This window comes from Passer domesticus, chromosome 3, assembly GCF_036417665.1.
Source record: "Passer domesticus isolate bPasDom1 chromosome 3, bPasDom1.hap1, whole genome shotgun sequence".
Classification (NCBI taxonomy): Eukaryota; Metazoa; Chordata; class Aves; order Passeriformes; family Passeridae; genus Passer; species Passer domesticus.
Window position 1 is genome coordinate 59,328,504 of NC_087476.1, and position 17,054 is coordinate 59,345,557.

Below are 17,054 nucleotides of genomic sequence, written 5' to 3' on the forward strand. Positions count from 1 at the left end.
ACAGTCCACAAGCATGAGCAAAGTCCTGCCTGACTTCAGCCTGTGAGATTTATACCTGTATAATTTTTATAGCTATCTAATTCCAGGCACGCAAGAAATTTGCTGTAAAAGACGCCCAGCCTTAATTTTGCATTCACTACTGAGAAGTTTTATGAAATGTGCTTCTTCATAAATGAGTTCATATTTTGGGGCAAAAATCATGTACAGATGCTTCATAGATAGCAATATGTCCACTTGCTATGAAAAATAACAACAATAGCAAGTTTCCTTCACGTATTTAATATGAATTTCTCTTTAAATTATGTGAAAACCTTACATTATGCATTATTCCTGATAAATGCACCAAAGTAGGATTAGGCGGGCTCACTGCCACCATCTGCCACTATCTCTTCAGCTCCTTTGTGCTCTGAAATAAGTTTTGATGTTTCAACTAGGATGAACCCTGATCCTGTTGAAGGCAAGAGTCTTTCCACCGATTTCAGCCAAAATTAAGTAGGGCTGCCACTGCAGGAAAAATCATGAGGAGTCTTGGCCTCCCAGTCAGCTGCTGCTTTACATAAAAGCCAAGACAAGCACCACTGGGACATAGTTGTATAAAGTGACACAGGCAAAGAGACTGACCTGAGTATGCTGCAGGGAGAGACGAGGGAAGTTAATAATTGCATTTCCCTGTGGCACACTGAATAATTCAAATTAGAAAATAATCTCCACTTCTTTGGTCATGAGTTGCTGAAAGAGTGACCACATTCCACTATAGTACACTGAAGAGTGCAAAAGAGTCTTTTATTAAATCCCAGGGTTATGCCTCTTTAGCCCTTTACATTCTTTACTACTGCTCCACTACTGTGACAAAAGACTGCTTTCCTAATTTTTTAAAAATTATTTTTCTGCTCTAGATTGTGCTCAGAGTTGGCACAAGAGGCCTGGTAGCAAAGCAGACCAGGGGATCCAAGCATCAGCCTTCACCCCTCATGCCATTAGCCTTCTGATAGCATTTCAATTTGCTGAAGTATACTAAAATAGTAAAAATAGTTCTGTCCAAGTGTTTATGTTCTGGAAGTTTTTGTCTCATGTTCTTGATGTCTAAATTTAAAATCTTATATTTTACAGTGAAAATCATATATTTCTTTATGAAGATCATGGTATTATTAGAACTGCTTCTACAAAAAACCTGGTTGAAAGGAGTACACTGTCTGAGTTGTGTCAAGGATCCAATAGCAGGCAGTAAACCTGAACATACATGGAATTACTTCAAATTAAAGCAGTATAATAATTTGTTGATCTGTTCTTCCTGGTCCAAACATTTCCTCAAAAGAGTAACTATTTTAAAGGTATTTCAAACCAAATTCTTTCTTAAACCCTTTTTTGTTGAGGAAGCCACTACAAGAAGTTCCGAGAAACATTACAACACACCATTGCAATACAGCAACAGAATTGTGCGTTTATGTAATTTAACTCAGTAAAGCAAATCTGCTTTTCTAGACTTCTTTTTGTTATAATACTCTTGATCATATTATTAACACAGCAGCTAGCACTACCTAGTCTGATTTCTCACTCATTACTTGAGAAAGATCTTGTTTTCAGTAGGATAGGTCTTTTCTAAAATTGAGCCATTTGTACTGAAATGTTCTATGCCAGAAAACTGTCTCAGCATGAATTGGTAATTATCATAAAGTAGTGCTGATGACAGTAATTTCAACCAATATTCTTCAGAAGGAAGATGGGAAAAGTTATCTGCATTTTAAAATTTTGGTTGTTTGCGGTGTTTGGTTTTTTTTGCTGTAAAGCCTGCCCAGAACCTTTTCTTTTCCAGGCTGAACAACTTCAACTGTCTCAGCCTGTCTTCAAGGAGAGGTGCTCCAACCCTCTGATTAACTTAGTGGTCCTCCTCTGGACTCATTCCAACAGGTCCACATCTCTCTTATGCTGGAGACCCCAGCGCTGGATGAAGCATTCTGAATGGAATCTCATGAGAGCAAAGGGGGAGAATCACCTCCCTCAACCTGCTGGCCACTCTGCTTTTGATGCAGCCCAGGGCACATTTGTTCTTCTGAGCTGCGAGTTGTTGATGCACATCATCTCCAAATATCATTAAATCAATCAGTATTTATATTTAATATGGAATAAATATGAGTTGAAATAAAGAGCCCCTTTTTTTTCAAAAGGGAAAGCATTGTATATAAATATATGTGGAGGAAGATACAAGTCTTAGAATATCCAATGAAAATTTCCAATTTTCTTTCAGCATTGTTTTAGTTCAATTGGACAGTTTTACATACTGGGATTCACATACACTCATAGTATTTTGAATGAATACAAGTGCCTTTATAAATATAGGGAACAGCTTCAAAATATGAACTTGATCCAACTCATAAATAGACTTTGAATGAACTTGAGAAATAAATAAGTATTTCCTATAAAATTCTTCCATTACTTTTATATATTTAGGACACACATTTATAAATTGGAAATTTGGAAGTTTCAAATGGCAGACAGAGTCGATAAGGTCAGGAAGACATAATGTAGAGGGTAAAGTCCAAACGTCAAGAGAAATTTGATACCAAAGTTTCTTGTGGAATTTTCAAGAGGTCTTTTCAGAGGAAAAATATTATGTTCTGTTCTCATAAAATTTATAATAAATAAATATTAATTTTTTTTTCTGAGAAAAACTATGCTCCTTTTTTCATTACAAAACAACTTAGTACAATGCTATAAATGACAAGAGGATTTTTTTTTATTATCATCTCTTCCTTTGGATGCCTCAGAGATTTTTCAATCCAGTAAATTAATGAAAATAAAGTAAGTCAACAAATATGTAATAGCATAGCTCAGATTTATACATTTTGAAACTAAGTAGATTTATATAAGAAAATAGCTCTACAATAAATTCAATTAACAAGCCCATTCACGTTCTGCATTATTATTAAATGTAAGGCACTCTATCCGTATTGTATGAAAAGGGAGTCTTGCATTATGCAAAACCCATACTTAGAAAACATTTCCATACAAAACATTTAGGCAATTCTACACATCACTGACTGCTGGAACTGTGGAGTAAAAATTATAAAATTGGATATTAAGATCATTTGCGGTAGAATATTTTATGTCTGTGGCTGTCCCAAAACAAATCAATACAACTATCTGCCCTTCATAAGAAAGATGCAATCAATGAACAGATAAGCTTTTGAGTATTATTACGTTTCAACAGGTACTTTTATTGCAATTTGGTGAAGGAAAAACTCTTGACATGAAAGTTAACTCAAATTTTAATTTTCAATTCATATATTCAAATCAACCCTTTTTCCAATATTTAATCATTATATGTGCATTTACCAGGGACAGACTTTACTAGGCTTCATGTTAATTGTGAAGCTGGCCTGTTTGCTCTTAACACAAGCTGTGCTTTAACTCCCATTGTTTCTAGCAAAGACTGACAGTGTCATCTGATGAGTCAAGCAGAATGACACGGCACTTCAGGCAGATTTAGCCAGCATTTCAACAAGTTGAGAGCTGGACTGTTGTGTTTGTTTCAGTGCCTCTCTTCAACTTCCTTGAGGAGTGTGGTGGGTTAAAACAACTCAGCACTCATTTAAACTGTTCTATTTCTCTCATGTGACTGAAAAATAAGTTAGAGAATGAAAACCTAGGCTGTTCCCAGAGTACCAAAGAAACCGAAAGATGCAATAACTTTATTTCTGATCTACATTATTTACTATAAGTAAATACTACTATAAGTAGTATTTGTGCTAAAGCCACTGTTCATGCCCAAAGGTCCATTAGTAAGAGAGCAAATCAAAACAAAATGTTTGAGTTTCCCACAGAAATTGGTCTAAGAACTATGTCATCAACCAGAGTAATATAAAAGCTTTTGGTTTGACAGGATATATCACTGCCTTCCCACCTCACCGCATGCTGGGACATTGGGGTGTATTTTGATCTAGTCCCTGACGGAGTTGCAGCTCTCCATGTCATGCCCTCTTAGCATTTTGCAGTTAGAAATAGGAAAGCAACATCTTCTGACATCAGAAGTCATCTCCAATGGCTTTGTAGCTAATTGTGACAGCGCTTACCCCACTCTGCAGTGTTCCTGAGCCAGGGATGAACACTCAGCACTGCTGTATCACTGATGCCCTGTGCTACACACTCTGCTGTACGAAAAAGTCATGACCCACTTGTACCTGCCCAGTTCTGATACACCACTGCAGTCTGCAGAGCTCAACCAGTGGATATGCAGATTTTGTCCGACAGACCTCACAAATAATCATCCTTGTCTGTGCTTGATTTCTTCTCTGCCTTCAAAAGGAACCCTACTGTAATAGCCCTGGGTGAATATTAGAATATTCAGAGCTCAGCTACATCTCTGACTCAACACAATGACATGATAGTGAGCCACCAAGTTTTTTTGTTGCCTTCAAATAGACAGGCACACAGACCACTTTATAGATTTCTGCCTTTTGGGCTATAGCTTGGTCCCTGACTTTTGCATAGATTTGATTTTCTTTTTCTTGATAAGTTTGAATTTATATGAGAAAAACAGCTGTGTTGCCTTGCGCTGCAACACAGTCCTAAAGATTCAATCAATTTACACAAATTGAGGGCACAAATTTAGAAACTATGATAAAATTGTAACAAAGTGTCATAGGACCAAATCCTCGCATACTTTGGTGATATAATTCCACAGACTTCAGAAAATACTGGCTTAAGTTGAGAATCAATGCCTTGATCATGTTCTTCCACTCAGAGCAAGCGAATGACTCACAGCAGTTAGCTTCACAAACAAAATCACGTTTTGCAGTCACGAATAATTAGTGATTAAGCTTCGGTGATACATTTGTTTATCATCTTGATTCAAGGTATGGTTTGTGCCTGTAGAGCTTCGCCTGGCGTTCGTTCATGTAGTGCCTCTCTCACAGATCACTTTTTAAATGTGTACATAGTAATTTGTTCTTTATGCTGTGTGGAACTTAATTTACATTGTGTTATTTCTGCTCTCTGCTTCATTACATTGGGAAAAGATTAAGACTAGAAACACAAATACCAATGCAAACTGAGGCTAGAACAAACATTTCTGACATTTTCTCTTACAAGAGAGAGTCTCCTGATCAAAAATCATGATTCATGTTGTGTGAATAAATTTAATCCTAAAGAATATTAGAACAAAGATTGTTTTGCTTGAGCAGATGTTCATGAGTAGTTTCTCTCTGTTCTCTCTTCACAGAATTTTAGCTAAAATACTACTCTATGGAGATGAAAATATTTTTGCTTTTATGGAACATGCGATATGTACTTCAAGACAATTTCAAGAGGTAAATTTAAATTTTCTTAATTTTAATATTTTTTAATAGAGTCCAATCTTTCCTACCTCTTCCTCATCACTACTTTAGGGACATACAAATGAAATTTGAATATTTATGTATTGTTACTCGAATTTAGCTCTTCTCAGTTATTATTTCACAGTCATAATGAGGTGATAATGTGTCTTTGTGTAATTCAAGAGCCAGCTGGATGATTCTTGTTCTTCCTGCAGTAGTCTGATGTTAATTCAGCCAATGACTTTTGATGTGAGGAGAGCTGTATTTGATGTTTGTTAATTTATTCTATGTGACTTGCCTATTACAGCATAGTGAGTTTGGATGACTGCTACTTCAAACTGAATGTAGTACATTCTCATATCATTTGCTCCATCTAAATCACGTCTTATTAAATCCTATTTAAGTGATCATAATTATTTCCCTTCCATTAGACATATATATTAATTTATATTACCTACATGCTTTTTCACTTTCTCTCCAATTAATAAAGTCTCAAACTATTAAAGTCAACAAAGAAGAAGGTATGCAAAAAAGGTTACTAAAAACTATAATTGTAACTAAAGTAAATAATGAAGTGTACCAGACATAGATGATTTGAAATGCAAAGGAAAAGGAGAAAAATAATGCTTCTTGACATCAGGGTAATTAAGCATATCGCAGCCTGAAGAGATGAAGACTGGAGTTAATAGCATACCATGGCTGTTCCTTCAGCTTTATGTTTTTTCTAGCAGCCTTATTTTACCTTCTTGACTCATAGTCAGCAAAGTCTTAATATGTTGATGTATTACTGATGGTGTCTCTGACATGAAGAACTTTTAAGTAGGATGAAAGTGGTATAATCAGTTAGTGAGGAGACAACAAAATAAATTCTTCTTTCTCTTGTCTGATATGTGTGCTTGAGTTTGGTTTAGAGATGGAATTTTTGAAAGCTTTACTCTATTACTAAGTAGGCTTTTTTTTTTTCCTTTTCCAGCCTGTGGTCTGAATTGGTTCAATGAATTGGTCAGAAGAAGGAAATAAAAGGACATGTCTAAAATGTGAGATTTGAAAGAATGTGAAATTCCTGCAGCAATTCTTAAATTTTATTCTTAGGTTATTTGCCTGATTTTCTTTATCTATCTCTTTTATCTTTTCTCTCATTTCACTTTCTTATTCTATTGTCAACTTTCTTTTGCATATGAAGGAGAATGATACAAAATTTAGGGGGAAAAACTGTTACATCAAAAATATTTTGAATTGCTTTTCTAGTGGTTTATAATGAAAAAGAAAACATTTCAAAATTTTTTATGCTTTCCAGTGTTCAGTTAAAAAACATACTTTCTTTTTATTCTTCTATGTGACCATTGTATTCCTGGATTTGTGGGCTCTCCTTATCCATGGCTGTCACTTTGTTTTTTCCCTGATATCCATTTTCCTGAAATCCTCCTGAAAAGTCTCTTAGCTTTCAGATGATGTGTGGCAGGTGAATTGGTGGGGCAGAACTGCCAGAAACCTGATGATGGAATTCTGAATACAAAGTTTAATAAGCATGGAAATACAAAGCTGTCAAGTGCAATATTTTACCAGAATTTGTAACATTTTATTTTAGCACAGCAAGATAACCAGGTGTGTATCTTTTCCTTACATTCACTTTTATGCAAGATGAGCAAAAAAAAGTGAGGTTTTTAGAAGTGGGTCTGAACAGAAGATGGTATCAGATGTGCAAATATTTGAAAAAAAAGCAAAATAACCATGGCTGCATCTATATTACTAAATAAAATAGAGCCAGGGATCACTCTTTGGCCTTGAAGCCGAGGCACAAACTGACCAACACTGAGCCTCCCATGGGTTCTACATATCACCCACCTAGGCCCAATATACTGTCATTTTTAGAGCAGTTTTGTCAATTTAGAGATTCTGAAATGTGAATAGTTTGTCATGATTTCTAAGATGAAGATGGGGCATGAGTTTCATTGATGCTTGGCATGTAGGTGAATATAAGTATTAATGGGTTTAAATTCTGATGTTGGAAGAGCATGGAAAGAGCTTGTTTGGGTTATGTCTTGGTAGTGGAAACCTGTGTAAGGTATTTTCTCTACTCAGGCCTGTGTTCCAAGACAGTGGGAGCTGGTCCTAAACTGTGTACAGAGCTTGAACAATCAGCAAGACATTGCTTGAGCCTGCTGGCCCTCTCTTTTTATTCAGTAGTTGTTGTGTAGAGTGTAACACAGTCTAAAAATACTTCCTCCCAAAATCCAGGTGAATTTGCTGGGGTAAAAGTTTGACCTATCTGATAGCACAAAACATACTGCTAAATGTCTTCCTGGGACTGTCCCAGGAAGAGCTTCTTCACCTAAAAATCCACTTTCCATTCTTCTGGGCCTACTCAGCTTTCATTACTTCATGGCTGTACAAAAATCTAATGATGGTTTGAGGGAATGCTACATACCTCAGAACAGAGCACTCAGATGTTGCTTCATTTGCAGGGACTATTCACTGGGATTGAATCTCAAGCTTTGTTCATTTGATACTGAACACTTTATGAATTGTTTTAAATGAATAACTGTGGACTCATAAATTTGAAATAAACATATTTTCTTGCCATTTACATGGCATTAGTAGGATAATTTTAATATCTTTTGAAAATTTGCTTTATGATTTAAAACAATTCAAAAATTTTTTATTTCCTTTAAATTCTTTTGGGGCTTATTACAACATTTATTCAACTCTGTCCCAATGTATTTTCTATCTAACAGGTTAGGGTTTTTTCCCCAAATTACCAACCCAGATGCATTCTTTTTCATCTAAAGGGTTTAATTCTCTTAGCATGACAATTAGGTTGATTAGTTCTAAGTGTAGACTGATCCAGCCATGTTAATAGAGTTAATTACTTCTGTTACATTAAAATGGTTTAGAGGGATTTGCCCAGGCACTAGCTGTGCCATTTGCCACAGCTGTCTGTGGGTTGGGAAGTGTTGGACAGTCTGATTAGAACGATGATTAATGTCTAGAAGAACCCTGTCAGACACACAAAAGCCTTTGTATTTCGAGATATTAGGGAAAATTACACAAGCTGGCATATTTGTCTTTTAGAAAACAATTGCATCCAAGACGTCCTGAAAACAGGTGAACACTCAACAGGCAATGTCCCAGTCAGTTTGGCAGAAGCTTACTGAACATCTTAGAATATTCCTAAAAGCATCTAAAGAAAATTTAGGATGTGCTAGAGCTAATAATTATTTTTAACTTATTTACCAACTTGAGAAAACTATTACAGTTGAATAACCAGGAGATTTAGAGAAGAATTGAAAAGTTCCACAAAATCAGCAGGGATAAACAGAAAGTTTTGTGGACTGACAATCTTGATGGCAGCAAGACTGATACAGTAGCATCAGACTGAAGGATAACAAAGGTTGAGGCTCATGGAGGAGGCTGCTGGAAATTCTGCCTCTGACTTTTGTTGCTTGAGTTCATGATATTCCATGGCTGGAATTCATAGATGTTCCTTTCTGGGTTAAGTCTTTCCAGGAGGAGGCAGCTCGATTCAGTGCGATCCATTGTGGAACCCAAGAGGGAACATGCTCCAAACTACCCTAGGAGGGAAAAAATGTAGAGAAAGCTAAAAGAAACAGTCTGTAATGGTTGAAAACACCAACAAACCAAAACTGGCTTGAAATTGTTCAGAAAACAAACCTCTGTTTTGAGTTAACACCATAGTTATCCCTAAAAGAGTTCAGGCATAAAATATTAAAGAACAGAAGATTTGGGACAAATAATTAATTTAAGGGAGAAAAGAAACTAGGAGGGAAATTTTTGAAGATGCCTTATTTGTGTTTGTGTAGTCTGCAGTTATGAGAATTTACACACAGCACTACATGCAGTATAACAAAAAGGACATTATTTGAAAACGTATCTTGGGTGGCACATGAAATATCAAAATATTAGCCTTATTTTTTCCTTGCAATGTTTAAATATATTATAGTTGACTCATCCAGTTTCTAAGCAGTGACATCAAAAGCAAAAAACAAAGCCCCCAGAAAACCAAGTTAATATGGATGTCAGGAAGAACCGTGATGGTCTAGGAAAATGCCAAAAATAAGCTGGCAAAAAATAGATGTGTAGAAACACAAGAGGTACAGAAGAATGACACTATAACAATATTTAGAATCCTTGAGCTTTGTCCTCAAGGAAAAAGAAATGCATTTACAAATGTTTTTTTCACAAGGGATCATTAAAGTTATCTTATCTCCTTAATACTTTAAGTGTAACTCCTTGTTTTATAAATTATATCTTTCTACTTCAAAAAACTGATTCTTTCCAATAATAATGAACCTTTTTTTTGTTTTGCTTTGTTTTGTTTCTCCCCCCCACAGTTATTCACATATATCAGGAAAAACTCAAAAAATACTCCAGTTAGTATATAAGACTTGCCTTCTCATCCGGGGGATGACCTTTCCAAGTACTCCCTAACCTGGGAGTAATGCCAAGACTGCGGGATCTTAATTCTCAAAAAGAAAGTGAGAGTAACAAATTTAGTAGAAATGAAACTGAATTCTGATCATGATTATTAGTGGTGGAAATATTACAACGATATTCTAAAATATTTTGGTGCAGAAAAGGCTTTGCTGGAGAGTGAAGGACTGTCTTTCGGTAGGTGTGGCAGGCCACAGTCCCAAAAACACCTACAGGGCGGTGAGACAGAGCCATCCAAAGGGATGTCAAGTGAGACAGTGACATCCAATGGTCACCCAAGGGTGGCCTGTGAGGCAATGCATTGCCTGAAGAGGACAAGCAGATGTGTCTCCTTGTCTAAAGCTCTCAGAGGAAGAACGAGCCCTGCTCTGTTTGCTGCAGAGAGTGTCCAGGGGCAGCACAGCTGCGAGCACAAAGACGTTACCTGGTCTACAAGAACCACCAGAAGCAGAGCGTGAGGCAGAGGTCTTCTGCCATTTACTGCCTGCTGAGGTTAATACTAGAATGATCCCTGCTGCTTCCCACCTTCAGATGTCTCAATCACCACATTGTATGTGTCTCACTTATATTTCCCATTCTTTCAAAATGTTAATGTGTAATTGTTAAAATTACTGGTGTGAAAATTGCTGCAAAGTGTAGCTTTCAAAGGCTCAAAATTCAGATGACTCAAACTTGGTGCTCTTTCTTAAAAACCTTATTTTCATTGAGGCAACTGCTTATATTATCAGTCTTTCTCCATTTACTTTTTATGGTGTTTAAAGTTAAGATTTTTAAAAATATTATATACAAAAAAGAATCTCTTTTCTACATATGAAGCTGCCAAGCAATTTTATTCTCCTTTTTTATCACTCTCTTCTATTAATCACACTGAGATTTCCACTGTACCTGACATGAAAATTAGTGTTATTCTGCATCTACTCTGAATTTTATGCACCACAATTATGTATGTATTTCTTGATGAAATGTTCAAATTGAACATTCCTCTTCTCCCTTAACTGCCACTTTTCTCCTTTTCTGCTTCCATAAGAGACAGATCCTGTAGTGACTAACTCCCTTTCAATGAAATTTTAACACTTGTAGATTGCTTCAAAATCAATGGATGTTAAGCATGCAATATCTTAGTTTTTAATGACTAGAATATTAGAGCTTTTTTTTCCCTAGAGTGTCAACACTAAGCGTGATGTGCCACATTAAAATAGAAATAACTTAAAATAACAGGTATCATGTGCCTAAATTCATGAAAATGGCAGCATTGAAATGTTTTGTGATTAGGTTAATTCAGCTTCCTTTACTTTCATAAATTAGTCTCAGTGTCTTTTGTTTTAGGAGGAAATTTTTAAATGTGCTTAAAGATGAGTGATAATATAATTATTCTTTCACTTGTCTGTGCTGGTTGCGGCCAGGATAGAGTAAATTTTTTTCATAGTAGCTGGCATGAGGCTGTGTTTGGATTTTTGTGCTGAAAACAGTGTTGCTAACACAAGGATATTTTCATTATTGCTGAGAAGTGGTTACAACATGAAGGCCTTTTTGTCTTCCCATCCCACCCCAACCAGCAAACAGGCTGGGGGTGCCCAAGAAGCTGGGAGAGGACACAAACAGAACACCTGACCTCAACTGGCCAAAGAATATCCCACACCATATGGCACCAGCATATAAAGCTGGGGGAAGAAGGGGAGGACATTCAGAGCAATGCCATTTGCCTTTCCAAATAACTGCTGTGCTGTGGAAAGCAAGTTGCTTTAAAATTGAAGCAATTTGTTGGTGTCAAGTCTTTTTTATTCTGGAAATGCAAAACTGAGCAAGGATCTAGGTTTGTTGAATGAGAGGGGAGTGAAAAGACAAAAGACATTCAGCATGCAATAGGTGAAATGGGTGAAAACAGAAGGAAACATCGCTGTTGTCTTGGGATGTGTCCTGCCAGTGTTTTGCTTCATGTCATTCCCTACCAGGAAAGTCTTCAGAGATCTGCTCCTGACCAAAGGGTTACTTGTATGACTCCTTTGGTTTGTGTGGTTATTGGGCTGTGAGAAAGATGCGTGCCTAGAAATGCCTCTTCTAGCACCAACCAGATACTGCTGGGTATCTGAAGGTGATTTTCTGGGGAAACAGCTGTGCCCACCAGTCTAGAAATTCTTCCCATGGTAAGATGCATGGCTTTCTTCTTCTTAATGAAAGCTGACACCAGACCTCAGAATTTCTTATTCTCTACAGCGATAGCAGTATTCTTTGGAGCCCTGTCATATAGGAATGGGAGAGATAGCAATTATAAAGCCAAGAGAAAAGATGAAAGGGACTTTTCAGGCTGAGGAATGCCCTTTAAAGCCATCCAAGATTCTTCAACAAAATGAGGCAGACATAAAAATAGAATTTTACCATATCCTCATTGGGCTACATTTCCAAAGAGAAGTTGCAGAGACCAGAACTTCAATGTGCTGGAATTCACTTTCTTCATATTAACTGGAGAAGTGGGAGGAAAATAGGTGGTTTGGTTTATTAGATGACAAGCTGACTAGTTCAAACAAATCAAAATTCCCTGTATCCATTTCCCTTTGGACCAAACTAATTGCTGTTATCTTAACCATTTTCCCTTTAAGCATTTTATAATTTCCATAGCTGTAAATGGAATTATAGCAGCATAATATAACATTACCTTCTGATTTTTAATAAAATATTACTTAAATTATGTAATCCAATTATTCCGTCTTTTTGAAAATTCCTTAAATTATTCTTTAAAAATCTTGCAACTCATGAAAAAATAAAATAATTTAAAGAAAACTAGTCCTTGTTTAAAAATGAATAACCATGTCATTATCTATCCCCTGCAGTCTAGAGCCAGTAAAACCAAATAAAACCAAAACAAAATAAAACCCCCAAGCAAAAAACAAAAAAGTGTTTTTTACAATAATTTTCACCAAAAGGTATCCCGTATTGTATGGTGCATTTTCAAAATCAGAAGTATATTGACTACCTCTGTTTCTAAATTCTCTGAGGTACTTCCATTTTATAGGGTAGAGTAAAAATGCAACAACTGCTGCTGCTCATTCTGGTTTTCTGTTAGCACCCAGCTGTTCACCAACAGCATGGAATGTGGCTTAGGGTGTCTGATTATGACCATGTGATATTTTGCAAACTGAAATATTTTTCATCATCAAAGCAAATAGAGGTAGTAACTGGATCTATGGAGTGAAAATTGGTATACATAGAGACATGCTTTATCACCACACCATTTTTCTGTCAATTTTCAAAGACTTCCAACTATAATTCATGTTGGTTTTTACTTTTGAGTCTTCAAATCAGAGAAACCTGGCAGCCATAAGGAGGCTTTCTGTTTACCTCTAAAGAAAATTTAATGTGGTCTGGAGAAAATTCTTTGGTTTAAGAGTAAGCTCAAAATTTTGTGGCTAAAAGTAAGTTAACACCAGCACAGTTTATCTATCACATGGAACTTGTCAAGACCTGGACCCCCCCATTTATGTTATTTTCTAGATAATTTGCTCAAAAATAACCTGCAAATTGCAGGAAAAAGCACAAGTAAAAGTTGCTTCAATAGGAAACTTCCATAGGAGGAAAGTTTGTTGTTAAAAGAGGAAGCGGTTTTGGAACACACAAAATCAATCTTTATGCCTGTCGGAGGTGTCCTAACACCTAAAGGGAGTTAGGTGTAGTTCCATAAATAAGTGCCTAAACAGGGAGTCCATTTAGTCTGCCTTCACCATATTTTCCACATTGTGTTTTTTTTATCTCTCCCAGACTGTCTTCAGTCAGTGTATGCTCTTCCTGGAAAGGCTTTCCAGAGCTGCTCCAGACTGCACGCTACCCTAGATAAACCCATCCCAATGAAGAGGAGAGGTTAATTTCCTAAATAAAACAATAGGTTTTTTGAAGCATTGCAGAATTATGCTGGTAGCGAAAGAACGTCACCTTTTTAGATTCATCTTGAACTTCTAATTTGTGTCACCAACAGCCCTGAATATGAAGAGGAGCTGCCCAACTTATTCTCTAGTTCATGTTGTTGTATGCTTTGTTACATAAGTGTAGAACTTCACATTTTTCCTTTTTGAATATCCTATGTTTTTCAGCACACTTTTGAATTTGCTAAGGTGACTTTGAATTCTGTCAGTGTCTTGGTAGTGCCTTTCTCCTAACTTGATGTCTTTTGCAAATGTAAGGAACATACATTAGCTCATCATACAGTCAGTAGGGAAAATGCCTTGATGAAAAAGTCTCTTGATGATAAATATATACAGAACATCAATAAATCAAATTTAACAAAAAAATATCAATAATTATAGCACAATTCAGTAACTTCTATAATTTTTCTCTACCCAGTCACCACACCTTAACAGTTCTTCAGCTTGGTCTGAGTTGCTCTCCTTCCCTTACAAGAATATAATTTGAAACACAGCACAATTCATCATGTTCCAATTTCAACATCTTCAGTGCAGATATTCATTCACTTCATGTTGCCTTTGCTGTTGGCACAGAGCAGATATTTTAAATACAGAACTCTTTTGGTCAGTTCTTAATAACTTTCTTAAGATGTTGTGTGTTGCTTTCAAGATTTTTTTCCTCTATTGACTCCAAGAAGGAGAATTAAACTGAATGTGGACCTCTGGACTGTGTCTTCATATAGTTGCATGTATTTTGCCAAAAGTTTCACAAATATGACCAAAGTCAGGTTACATTTATCACCTGCCCGATTTACAGAGCATCTTACAAAAACAACTTTTTATGAAATTGATTTTATTTACTTAACAACAGAGATCTTCCAATTCTATTAAAACAGAATTAGTACACTGAAAACCACTTAAAAGTCAAAAATTATCTTAAGGATGTTTCTCTAAATATTTAGATAACTAAGGGTGTGAACATGTATTCAGGAATCTTACAGATATCTCTTGTGTCTTAAAAATAAATAGATTTTAAATTATATTTAGCATAAAAAGAAAATAATAAAAAAATCAAGTAAAATTTTCAAACTTAAATATTACTTCTATCCTTCAGCAATGTAGAAAACAAAATCCTGCATGAATATTTGTTTCTCCTGTATTAGTCTCTCCCTTTTTGGTCTATTTGTTTCTTGCTGACAAAACATATTTTTTCATTTATAGGGAAGAGAGCAGAGGGGAAAAGAGGAGTGAGGGCTTAATCCTTTAATTAAACCATAACAGTGTTTTTTTCATAAAAACCAGTATTAACCTTTCATGAGATATCTTGCCTTTGTACTTTCAAAATAAAATATTTTTTGTTGACTAACAGAAAACCTTTACACGGTCAAAGTTCTGGGTCCACTTTAGCTACACCAATTAACGTTTGAGAAAACTGTGTATTACCCTAGTGATTTGATGGCCTCAATATACAAGAAGGATAAGGTTTCTATATGGAGTAATATGATCTACTAAGCTCTATAATTTATCTAGTTAAAATGACAAGATTTCAAGAAGTTTTACTTCTCACAGATTATTATTATTAATATCATCATCAACAGAATCATTATCATCATTATTATTGAAAATATCATCATTAGTTGTATCCATACAAGCAACAGGTAAACTTCATGTGGTCCTGAAAAATATAGCTCTGAAAACTTGGCAGTCTTCACAAGTTATAAAACTTTAAAAAAATCATTACAGTGAATAATACATAATGCATGGTATATTAAAAACATAGTGATAAATAAGACATTGCACACATATTTCATGTTATAACTCACTTAGAGAAAGCTATATTTTATTTTTAGAGAGAGGAATATATATAAAAATGCTATGAAAACTTTATGTCCATGAAATAAAATATACCACTAATTATAAATGCCTCCTAATACAAGAAATATTGAAAGCTTTCCTTTCTGTTTTAACAAATTGTAATGGAATTCTTGAATCAATTCCTGCATTCATAGGAAAAACTGTGGGTTTTTTTCATACTGCTGTTACTAGAAGCAATTAAGCTTCCTATAATTAGACCTCATAGATTTTTTACAGGTTTATGAGCATACATTTTCATTGATTTGAACGAGAGTCCTACACAATGAACATCATTGAGATTGCTTGATTAAACTACTATTTTTTTTATTTTAGTAGACTTTTAGAAATGGTATGTATTTTTCCTAATCCTACCATTTTTACCTTTTAGAATATGCATAACAGCAAAGAAAAATTCAAAAAACCTAGATGAAAGACAGCAAAACAATCAAAGTAAAAAGATGTTAAATCACTGCAAATCAGATTCATTGTGTAGTTACTCTCTATGGGAAATGACCCTTCTGTACTGGGGCAAAACACCCCTTCTCTATTCATCACTGAGAATAAAAAAAAGGGGCATTTAACCACAGTTTAGTCTAGATATCCATTAGTTAATTTAAACTGGGGGAAATTAATTCCACCATTGCTTTTCTGGATCTAAATTCCCCTAAAAGAGGAGAAAATTCTGTTTACTACTGCCTCAATATTTGTACAAATGAGAAATGGACATGTCTCAGGTCTGCATGGCACATTTTTTCTGGAAGCAAAGAAGGACTTCAGGGATCTCAGGGAGCTGAAGGTTCTCACATATTTTTCCTGAGGTTGTAATTAGTATCTGCTGGAATTCTCCATCTTTTCTTACTTCTCCACTCAGGGACAAAAGCAGATTCACCTTTCTTATCATTCTCTCCACAAACTCTTCTGCTCTCAAAACCCAACTCTTCAGATTTCAGTATGTAATCTGCTGCTTTATACAAATTAATTAAGATTTTGTTTAAAAAAAATCTACAAGATCTTTTCCTCATTTTTGTCTCTTTCTGGCTTGTGGTCTTGGGGTTTTTTGTTTAATTGGTTGGGGTTTTTTGTTTTGTTTGGTTTGGTTTAGGGTTTGGTTTCTTTTTTTGTTTTGTTTGGTTTTGGTTTTGGTTTTGGGGTTTTTTGGGTATTTAGAAACATGACATAGCAAGTACAGAAATTGCCACATACCCATCTTGAGAAGTAATTTTCAGTGTTTGAGCCTGCAGGAATGCTGCCAGTCACCAGTGCCTCGTGCTCTCCTAGGTGGATGCACACTCTGCACATGGGGATCCATTGGGAGTGCAGCAGATGTTACTGAGAGGAGGATGCTCCAGGTGAAACCATGTAAGATGCATTTTGAAGAGTTACAGCATCTCTGTGTTTTCAGCCTTGACTCTTGCAGCTGTCAAGAGAGTAAAAATTTGATAATGAAAGAACAGGGTTCTTGTTTCTGAGCAATATGATCTTCAAAATATTTTGCATATCCATTAGTTTCAGAATTGCAAATATTTCCTGCATTTTATTCTTC

General features: G+C 35.6%; 2 long non-coding RNA genes across 2 annotated transcripts in view; one reads left to right on the plus strand and one right to left on the minus strand.

Annotated features, from left to right (window-relative positions):
• Positions 1–3,033: 3,033 nt before the first annotated feature.
• Positions 3,034–7,856, plus strand: LOC135296699 (uncharacterized). Its single transcript, XR_010358706.1, has 3 exons — positions 3,034–4,853; positions 5,219–5,306; positions 6,286–7,856. It is a non-coding gene; the product is annotated as an uncharacterized LOC135296699 (long non-coding RNA).
• LOC135296700 (uncharacterized) overlaps positions 7,808–17,054 on the minus strand; it is a 149,607-nt gene continuing 140,360 nt past the window's right edge. The window contains exons 2-3 of the long non-coding RNA XR_010358707.1: positions 12,141–16,928; positions 7,808–8,884 (exon numbers count right to left, since the gene is read on the minus strand). This is a non-coding gene — a long non-coding RNA (uncharacterized LOC135296700). The remainder of the gene's footprint in view (positions 8,885–12,140; positions 16,929–17,054) is intronic.